Here is an 11245-nt window from a genome sequence, read left to right as displayed (position 1 = left end):
ACGTTTGCCTTGCTGCTTCTTTTATTGGTTATTATCACGAATTGCTATTTAAAATAAAATACAACCAAAAATTGGACCCGTAGTTAAGATATAGTACATGGAATTCCAGTGCAAACTTCCCGTGGAAAGCATTCATGTTAGGTGTAGCAGAAACAAATGTGATCCTCGGCATATGGCGATAATTTCAGAGGGGAAAAATAGTTACAGCCTAAAAACACATGTAAAAGACATTGACATATCACAGATCAAAGTCAAATCAAGCTTTCATGTTGGAGATGCATCAACAAATGATGTCCATGTGTCATACTGGGTTTAGTCTGTACCTGCACACACACACACACACACACACACACACACATATATGTAGGCTACAGCAACAGCTATAATGGATCAGATAGTGATGATTGGAACAGTGGGCCTCATTCTGCACACTGGATACGAATTAATGTTTTCCGAAATCTTTTACTGGAGCATTTACACAAGAAATGTGGTGTTTGTGAAAATCCAGTTGGAAAAAATGTTTGTATCCTATGTCTCGCTCCTGAGTTTGTGTAAATTTCCATATAAACAGACTCACAAATATGAACCTCGATTGTTGATAGTAGACTTTGATAGTTTAAATCACTTATTTATTTCATTTACACGCCAATTTAATTAACTTTTTGTGGTTTCGTGTTAATAACTTGAAATAAAGCAATCCAAAGACAATCCAGTGACAAAAGAAATGGCACCTTATAAATGGAGGAAGAGTTAGTGTGTGTCTATGGTATCCAACATGCTGCATTGGCTGAGCTGCATTACTGGTGCTCTTTCACTGTTTCGTTATTTTCAGCCCTCTGTGAGCTTTGCCTTTTGTGGGTGTGTCTCAAAAGTGCTGTGAACCCACTTGATAATTTATTGGCATTTATCATTTATTTAACATACACACATGAAAGTATGAAGAAAATCTGCAATACTTTTAGAAATCTGGTTGGATTTTTTTGGCTCAGTTTGGCCGAGAAACATTAACATGCAAGTTAGAATCTGTTCATAAAAAATAACCAGTCTCAGAAGCCCGGGTTGACTTTTTTTCTCTCTGTATTGTATTTGGGATATTTTTAGCTCTTCCTAAGCTTCCCATAACCCAATCCGTGAGCAGACTGTGATTGTGAGTGACAGCTGACTGTGAAAACTCGGATCGAATGCTATCACATGACTGGACATCTGGAGTTCCCAGAACACCCCCCTGAGCCTGGTTTGGTTTGCACAGTGTTGATATGCGCTCAGGTTTCGTGCACGGAGATAAGATCAAAATTTTGTGTGTATTCTTTACGTCCAACAGGACCCGTGAGTGCAGACCTCCAGAGCAGATATAAGTTTGTGCCATGTCTGAACGCCAAGTGGCTCCGACTCCAAACTGCAGCCAGTCACGCTAGATGAAAACAGGAAGCAGGGTGAAAGGGCACGCTTCCTTTATCTTCCTTTATTATGGTTTCATAACACTGAGGATGATAATGTCCTGAAAAGATCCACCTCGACTGATTCAGGAGGTTATTCTGGTGTAAACTGATCTCTTACGTGCTTGGTAGTCATTTTGCTGCCTGGCTCTCGTAGCTCTTCCACTCCTTCCTCTGTCTTTTACGTCTCTCCTTGTTGGAGATGAATGCGCTGCTAGTTTTGCCACTTCTCCTCCACGTCTTCTCGGAGTCTGCTTTGTGTCAGCCACGTTCCTGCGAGAATTCTTCAAAGATGCGGACCATGCCCTGTCTGAGAGCTGGGGGAGGAATGGACGGAGCGATGGAGTGAGTGTGGAACTCTGCAGCTCTTGTTCTCCATGGTTTTTGAGGGAGGAACTGAAGGTCACGGATGGGCATGAGGATGGCTGCCTTCTCATGTGTAGCCGCTAGCAACAGATCTACAGGATTTTGTCTACAGCTTGTCTACTGCACAAAAACAGCATCATCTCTGACAGTGCATTAGGCACTGAATGAAGGAGAATCCAAAATTTATAGAAATCTTAGTTCTTTAAGAAATCAACAGTTGGGTTTATGTTGTAGGATGTTCTGCTTCTCAAGTCTGGGTGCGTAACACAGTGGCATTTATCTGTATTCAGATTTAAACCTGAAGTGGGCATGGACTAAACCGGATGTAGAAATCAGCAGTGTCAGCATAGTCTTTACAGTTCCTCAACCTCAGCTACATCATTCCAGTTCATAATTGGTCTCAATTAGAGACTAAAAGGACTGTTTTTTAAAATCCAGCTCACAGAGTTATTATTTTTGTTTGTACCAGCCTGCGATATTTTCTGCCTCCTATTCATATCTGTATTTGTATCCATTTACAACACATTTGTTCGTATTGAATAATGTTTTTGTATTCAGTTACCTCACTCGTCAAGTGTTTTGAGGGCTATGACTGTGATAACTCCGTATGAGAGTGAGAAACCTGTCGAATAGTGATGACGAATTTGTGAGTGAGCTCTTTGATGAGGTCTCCCATCTCTTCATCGGGGTTCTAGCGGGCTATCAATCTCCAAACCAAATTCACTCCAGTTCAAAACATCTGCCAAGCTCTGAGTGTCTTTATAGACTTTTGGAGAAAAAAAAAGCTTTTGAAGTTCACCTGGGTTCCTCTCTGGTTTCTTAAGCCTTCACCAGCATCTAATTCCTACTAGATTCTCTGTAGTTCCTGAATAATATGCTTTAACATAAATAACTCAAGGCGGTGTGGTGGTGCACAACTCCAGGATCCCAGGTTTGATCCTGAACTCAGGTTAACTCCCATGTCCCGTTTCTTCCGGGGTTCTCCCGTTTCCTCCCACTTCACAAAAAATGCATGTCAGTGCATTGGTGATGCTAAATTGGCCCTAGGTGTCACGTTTGCCTGTGCACTTTATGTAGTAATGTGTAGTCTCATGTAGTTCTGTGTTGTTTTATGTAACACCATTGTCCTGGAGGAACATTGTTTCATTTCACTGTGTACTGTCCTAGCTGTATATGGTTTCAAATGACAAAAGCCATTTGACTGGACATTTGATTTGAATGAGTGTGTGAATGTGTGTGTGTGGTGCCATGTGATGGACTGACATTTCATTTAGGATGTAGTCCCGCTCCTCAGATTTGCTCCAGTGACCATGATGAAGCTTTACTGAAGATAAATGAGTGAATAAATAGATCTGATTGAGTTTTCCTTGCACCTTAAAGGAAAACATAGTTCTGGTGTGAAGAGTTAGGAAAGAGTAAACCTCATTGTTGTGGTGTTACTCTTTTGAACAGGAGAACCCACACTCAGGCAGCTGGTGACCAGACCTCCATCATCTTGTCCCTATCCACCTTCTTTAAAAAGAAGATCTCCAGCTAGCTCTTCCTCATTCTCTCTCTTTCTTTGATTCCAATCTTGGCACCAAATAAGGTTCTTCTCCCCCAGATGGCTTCCCATCCTTTGAGAAAGAAGTTAAGGAGGAGAGAGAGTAAGAGAGCGAGATAGACAGATAGGGAGAGGGAGAGAAAGCGCAAGCCTGGAGGGAGAACCACAGCCTGGTTCCTTCCCGCCTGTCTGCACATGGATGGATGTGCACTCTGATGGATGCCTGTGATAATTGTGAGTAGGGATTATCTTGGCCATCCCCTGGCTGGATGCCATGTTGTCTACCCACACACACACACACACACACATACACTCACACACAAAGGCTAAAGTACAGTGGCTAGACAGAATTAATAAGGATCTTCTTTGTTGTGACTATCCCCTGGTTCACACCGAGCACATCACAGGGGTGCAGTTGCTTTTAGGGAAATAGCTGAATTAGAGGTTTAAACCTCTAATCGTGATCCAGGATGCTAAATTCAGAACATGCAACTGGCCCGGCTTCTCTCTGAAACCTCACGATAGCGAGAACACATTACTCGGAACAGTTTTGTCATTTCGTTGTGGTGTATGAATTATTCATGCACTTAAATATGGACCTAACTCCACTCTACCCTCAAGTGACTTTACAGGAGTTCTGTGGGACGAGCTGTGTTAAAATCCTGAAATGATCCATCTTTCTTTTCTTCTTTCTGAACAGTGCTTCATTTTGTCTGGACGAACTCTTAAAAGTTCCATGTAGAACTCTACAACAAATGATTTCCCTTTCTGTGTGTCTTTTAGGATTTTTGAACTCCTGCGTTTTCTCTGTTTCTTCCTCTGTGGTTTGCTATCAAAAAATTTGGAGCCTAGGAACCCTTAATTATTCAAAGAACCCTTGAAGAACCCTTTGTTCTGGGTAGGTATGCAGTCCAAACCTCAAATTTTTGCTCATTATTTTCTTCTTAGTACCTAGAACCTGTCAGGAGTTTTATATTTACCTCATGTTACTTGGTACACTTTTGTGAAAATTGGTTCTTCATGGGTTCTTGAAAGGTTCATTGGATAATTAAGGGTTCCAAGCTTCCTAAAAGAGTTCTACTTTCAACTCTTTTTGATAGAGAAACACTTTGTTGTAAGGAACTGGAACTGCCCCCAGATGGATAAGAGGGCACTAAATCCTTTAAGAGTGTTATTTTAAGGAGCTAAGAACCCTCAATTAACATGCTATGGTTGTGCCGAATATGGCTCAGGACTATGATTCCCATCAGCCACTGCATCTCAGCTGATCATGACATTCATGTCACATGACTGTTTGAACCTGATTCACATTTTGGTTTAATGAGCACTAGTATTTAAGTCATGTTTGTATAGCACTCTTTGTCTCGGGTCTCTTGTGAGTAGTGTCATTATATGTTGTTGTAGCCATGCCATGCTCATGTGTATTTCATGCTTGTCTAGTTTGTGTTTGTGGTGCATAGTCCTAGTCGTTGTTCACATGTATATCACTTTAAATAAAAGCATCCGTCTCCAACCAATTCGTGACTTAACAATACACCCTTGAAGAACCTTTTTTTTTTTTTTTTGTAAGAGTCTGTGTATCAACTGGTACAAAACTAGTACAAATTACTGCTCACTATTTTCTTCTTACTACCTAGAACTTGTCAGGAGTTTAAGATTTAGCTATCTTGGCACACTCTTGGTATCTTGAGAACAAATTGGTTCTTCAAGGGTTCTGTAAGTGTTCACTGGCAGAGGTTCTGCCTTTCTACCTTTTCTGAGAGTGGAAGTGGACCCCTCCTTTGTAATGTTTAAATTCTTACATTCTGTCATATTATATATCAGATGTCTACACCTTTAAAAAAGAAGGTCCTATCGAGCATTCATAAGAATTTTTTAGCTGAAAGGAACCAATAAAAGTTCTTTTGTAGAAGCCCAAAAGAGAGTTTTCCTTTCAGATAGTCCTATACTTTAGGAAGTTAAAAATGTTAGGAGATAATTTTCTCATAAAACCACAAGTAATGTTTCAAAGTATCACCAAAAGTAAAGAGAACCCATACCTCAATAATCTTCAGTGTTTTGCATGTTCTCCCTGTGTCTCTGTGGGCTTTCTCCGGGCTCTCCGGTTTCCTCCCACCTTCCAAAAACATGCAAATATGTGGAATGGCAATGCTAAATTGCCCCAGGGTGTGAATTTGTGTGTGTGTGTGTGTACGCATGGTGCCCTGCAAAGAACCTGTAACAATCAGCAGAATTTCTGAGGAACCATATCTGAGAGATATTTTAGAAAAATGCCATAAAGACAAAGATAAGGACTTTTTCATGTGAATTACAGACGTGCTTAATGATTTCAAGCTAAAGATCGCTGGAGCAGGAGATGATCCCACCATGTGCTCTGTAATCGTGGGTGGAAAGTGTCTTCATCAGGGTTCTGGGGATGAAGAGTGGATCGCAGATGGGATATTGTGTGAGGTGGCGTGCTTGCAAACCACATTCAAGCCCACTTCAAATCATCTGCCAAGCTTTGAGCGTCTCGATTTGTGGACGGAAAAAGAACCATAAAAAATTGATCTTGGCTTGTATTCCATGCTTGTTCCCCAAAAGTACAAAGTACAACCAAGTGTTTCCCTATCAGAAAAGATTCTAACCTAGAACTCTTTTAAGATTAAGAACCGTTAATATACAAAGAACCCCTTGTCTAAGAGTGTACCATCTACAAAAACGTTCAATCTAGCACACTAAATGGTTGTTCAGTCCATTAAACCCTAGAACACTTTCAGAAAAGTGGTTCTTCAATTGGGTTCTTTGTGTATTAAAGGATCTTAGCCTCCTAGAAGGCTTCTAGGTTGGAAACCTTCTCAGTGGACTCTACAACTGAGTGTCTCTCTATCTGAAAAGTTTCCAACCTAGAACCCTTTTAGGTTGAGGCTAAGAACACTTAATACACAAATAATCACTTGTCTAAGAGGGTACCATGTCAAAAGTTTTAAAACTAGAACCCTAAATGTTTGTTCAGTTCATTCAACCCTATAACAGAAGGTTCCACTTTCAGAAATAGTAGCAAGGCTTTTAGGAAGTGAATAATCTTTAGCTAACTATGAGGAACTGCAGTGTAGCTCATCAATTCTCTAACAAATTAATGTTGAATAGAGGTCATGCAATAAAATATAGAAATTATACATTCTGTGTGTACTTGATAAAGTCCGCAGAGAAGGAAAAAAAGGCTCTAGAGGGTCTTTAGTGGAGCCAGAAGCAGTTGCGCTCTGGTGCGGGTGATGTGCAGAGATATGAAGACAGGTATATATGGATGGCGGGTTAAAAGGGGGAAAGTGGATGGAATTCATCTCGGCAGAGTGGAAAGACAAAGCGGAGAGAGAGAGAGAGAGAGAAAGTGAGTGAGAGATGGTTAGACAGAGTGAGAGAGAGAGGTTTCGGAGGGGCAGCTGGTGGATTCCAGCGCCGGTCTGCCGTGCAGCGGGAGAGGGCCTTCAGCTGAAGTGTTTGTGGGGCCCCTGTGGTTTTTCAACCAATAAATCCACTGCACGTCTTTAATACGCACCGAGTGTGCAGGCAGAGGAGTGCTGAAGGATGTATGGCCATTACTCAGCGGCCCACATCTGAGAGAAGAGTCCCGGCCTGGCCTGCGCCGTAAAGCCTTCTCTCCGCCCCCTGTCCGCTCTGGGAGCTCACACTGGCAGCTCTGCTGAGGTGTGAAAAGGAATGGATCTCTAGAGGCTTGATAAGCTCCATGTGGTTGCAGCCACCAATCTGCAGCACAGGACAGGTAGCGTTTTCCAACCAAACTCTCCACACCCTGTTCCTGTTCCTACAGTCTACAAAAATGTGATTCCTTCAGAATTTTTCAGTTGTTCCTGTTCTGTGGAGAACCCTACAACAAATAGATAACCCTAACAACCCTTAATTTTCTAATGAACCCATTAAAGAAGGTGGAACAGTTGTGCAGCAGGTAGCAGTGCTGCCTCACAGCTCCAGGGTCTCCAGTCCGGTTCGATCCTGAGCTCTGGTGTGGATTTTATGTGCATGTCCTACCTGTGTCCATGTGGGTTTACTTTGGGTTCTTCAGGTTTCCTTCAAACTACCCAAAAACATGGGTGGACTGGCTATGCTAAATTGCTCCTAGATGTCAATGTGTGTCTGCATGGTGCCCTGTGATGGACTGGCATTCCATCCATGATGTATTTCCCCAGTGTTCCCAGGATAGGCTCCGGATTTCCTGTGACCCTTGAAGAACTCTTTTTTCTAAGAGTGTATGTATTACTAGGTTAAGTGTGTAGTACAAACTCTAAATTATTACTAATTATTTTCTTAATACATAGAACCTGTCAGTTGTTTAACATCTTTAAGGGAAGGGTTCTTTAAGGGTTCTTTAAGGGTTCATTGGATAATTAGTTCCTTGTGGGTCTTTAAATAGTTAAAGATTCTTTGTTTCATAAATGGGATCCAACTTGCTAACTTTTCTGAAAGAGGGAACCCCTAAATTCGAGGGCTGGACGAATTGAGCAACTATTTAGGGTGTTAGATTTAATACTTTTATAAATGGAAGGGTTTTTCACGGGGTTCCTTGTAAATTAAGGGTTTTTTTCCTCCTAAAAAGATACATTTATTTACATGTGATTTTTTTTTACTTAAATTTAAAAGGCAGTGAGCAATTTGGGAGTTGACTCTTTTTGGTGAGTTGAATCAGTGGAGAGAGTCAGAATTCCCAGCACTAGTTTTCGAGAGAGATGAGCGCCATCTTCTGTTTTGGGATATCACTACACTTCCTGTATCATCATCCACCCATGTGTCTACTCTCTCCTTCTGGCCAGTGATTAATCTGTGATATAACAAACTATTATCTCTTAATGTTCTGCTGAGCACACAGAATCAGCCCGGCCTCTTTGATATGTTCGGCTGAAGTGAGGGATGAAGCGGTGCATTGAAACCAGGCCGCACTTGTGCGATTTATTAGAGGCCTCGGTTCTGTTTATAAGCAGGTTGCTAAGAGAAAAACAGTGCTCACACATGGGGTTAGAGATGTAGCTCGATCAGCTCCAGCGAGGATGATTTTTATTGGAGCTGATCCATGTTTGGATCCTGCACTTGTTTCCGTGTCTGTGCTCATGGCAGGTGTTTCCCAGGTTGTATGCGCTTTGTACAGGAAGGCATTAAAGCCATCAAAGCTTCACAGGCAGACGAGGCCTCAATGCAGACAACCTGGAAGCAAGAGGATATTTTCCTTTTCTCTAATTCTGCCTGTAAATCTTTTTTTTTCTTCTTTTTTTGGGGGATTCACAGGAAGAGCATCGCATTAGCACCTCCACTCAGACCTGACATGCGTGTGTGGAGAAACACTTATGGAAAAATAAATCAGAAAAAAAAACACTTATGGAAATAAACCTTGTATGTAGAAAGAAAATTAATCTGTAAAAATTATATAAATTAAATATCTATTAAAAATATATATATAAAAGTAAACAAATATAAACAATAATCAAATAAAAACAAATAAAAAATAATCTGAAAATAAATAAATTCAAATATCACGAATGTCACATGTAAAAAATTAAATGAATGTAAGAGTAACATGAAAATAAATTAATTCTGTAAAAACCACATGTGACTATAAACAAACTGTAAAAAAAAAAAACCAAGTGAGAATAAATCATGTGCAAAAAATGTGAAATAAAAGTGAAAATAAATAAATAAATAAGTAGATAGATAGATAAATAAATAAATGTGAAAATTAATAAATAGGTAGATAAACAAATAAATAAATAAAAATTATTGATATGTGAACATGGTTTGAATTTTCTGTACGGAAACTGGACCATATATTTTTATGCTTGTTAGATTACTGTAAAATACACTTGAAGAGTCTTTGAAAAAAAAATTTATAAAGTATTATAATGAATAAGAGGACACCTGGAGAGTTTTCCCAGAGAGGTGTCTGGAAAAACATTAAAAGTATTTATTGGATTTCATGAAGCCACAGTGACGAAAGAGCGATCGCATATGGAAACACATTTTAGATTAGACGTTAGTTAGACATCAGGCGTTTTGTCTCGGCTTGTTGTCAACACCACATTCAATAATCTCACCACCCACATGAGCCTGAGAGAGCGCTACGATGCAAACTCCTCTCTCCTCTCCTCTCCTCTCTTCTCCTCTCCTCTCCTCTCTCCGCGTGCCAGCCGGCAGAAGAGCCTGTTCCAATCCATCCTGGAATGCTGCTCAGAAGGATAATTGCATCCATGGCTGCCATGTTTTCGGTTTGCGTGTGAGGTCTCCGAAAAAATCTGTCGTAATCAGGAGGAGTGGGAGAGATGGCGCTAACAGACAAACAAATGGTTAGCGTTTGGACTGAGAAAGAATCTCCACCACATGAGAGAGAGGGATTGTTTGTCCCTGTGAAAGAGTGGAAAGGGAAAAAAAGCGAACGCAAGAAAGAAATGCAGAGTTGATGAAGATGAGCTGAGTCTCGATGATGGCTCACAAATCAGGAGAACGCAGGAGAACACATGGAACTCACAGGAGAACATGTGGAACTCACAGGAGAACATGTGGAACTCACAGGAGAACATGTGGAACTCACAGGAGAACATGTGAAACCTACAGATGAAAATGTGGAACTCATAGGAGAACACTTGGAGCCTGTAGGGGAACACGTGGAACCCAAGAGAGGAATACATGGAACTCACAGGAGAACATATGGAGCCCACAGGAGAACACGTGGAACCCACAGGAGGATGCATGGAACTCACAGGAGAACATGTGGAGCCCACAGGAGAACACGTGGAACCCACAGGAGGATGCATGGAACTCACAGGAGAACATGTGGAGCCCACAAGGGCACATATGGAGCCCACAGGAGAAAATGTAGAACCTACAGGATAATATGTGGAACCCACAGAAGAACATGTGGAACCCACAGAAGAACACGTGAAACCCACAGGAGAAAATGTGGAATCCACAAGAAAACACATGGAACTCACAGAAGAACATGTGGAACTCACAGAAGAACATGTGGAACTCACAGAAGAACATGTGGAACCCACACTGAGAAGCCAGGGCATCATGCAGAAAAAAAACATTTGCTTTTTATTTTTCCTTTACAGAAAAGTCACATGAAGTTTACGTGTCAATAATCACAATTCACTTGTAAAATTTACACGTTATATTTTACACATTTTTCAGTCATTCTGCGTGTTTTTATTTTTTTTTAGACATTTTTCTTATTTGTTTTTTTTTGCACATTTTTTTAAACACAACGAATTTATCACTTCTCATGTGATTTGTTTTTACACCTGATTAATTTTTTTCACACGTGATTTTTTTTTACGATTCATTTATTTCTACAAGTGACTTTTACACCCGATTCATTTTTCATGTGATATTATTATATTTATTTTCACATCATGTGATTATTTTTTTACACGTGACTCATTTATGTTCCTTTCACACGTGATTTTTTTCACGATTCATTTATTTTCAATTTCAGTGTATGCTTCAGATAAAAACATTTGCTTCGCTTACAGAAATATTACATGATGTTCACGATATATGTGTAAAATTTACACATTATATTTCACACATTTTTTTCAGATACAGTGCATGTGGGGTTTTTTTTGTAAAAAGAAATTTCAACAATTTATTTTTTACCACATGCATCATTTGTTTTCACTTTACATGCAATTTTTTATTCATTTATTTTCCCTTCAGATGTGATTTTGTTACATGATTCATTTATTTTAACTTTACATGTGTTTTTTTTTACAGTTCATTTAATTTCACTTCACACATTATTTTCTTGCATGTTTATGTTCATTTGCATTTCATTTGTTACACAATTCTTTTATTTTCACGTGTTTTTTAACACAAACCATTTATATTCACATGTGAGTCATGATTTTTTTTTTTA

Source organism: Pangasianodon hypophthalmus, chromosome 11 (genome assembly GCF_027358585.1).
Source record: "Pangasianodon hypophthalmus isolate fPanHyp1 chromosome 11, fPanHyp1.pri, whole genome shotgun sequence".
NCBI lineage: Eukaryota > Metazoa > Chordata > Actinopteri > Siluriformes > Pangasiidae > Pangasianodon > Pangasianodon hypophthalmus.
This window is presented reverse-complemented; position numbering follows the sequence as displayed.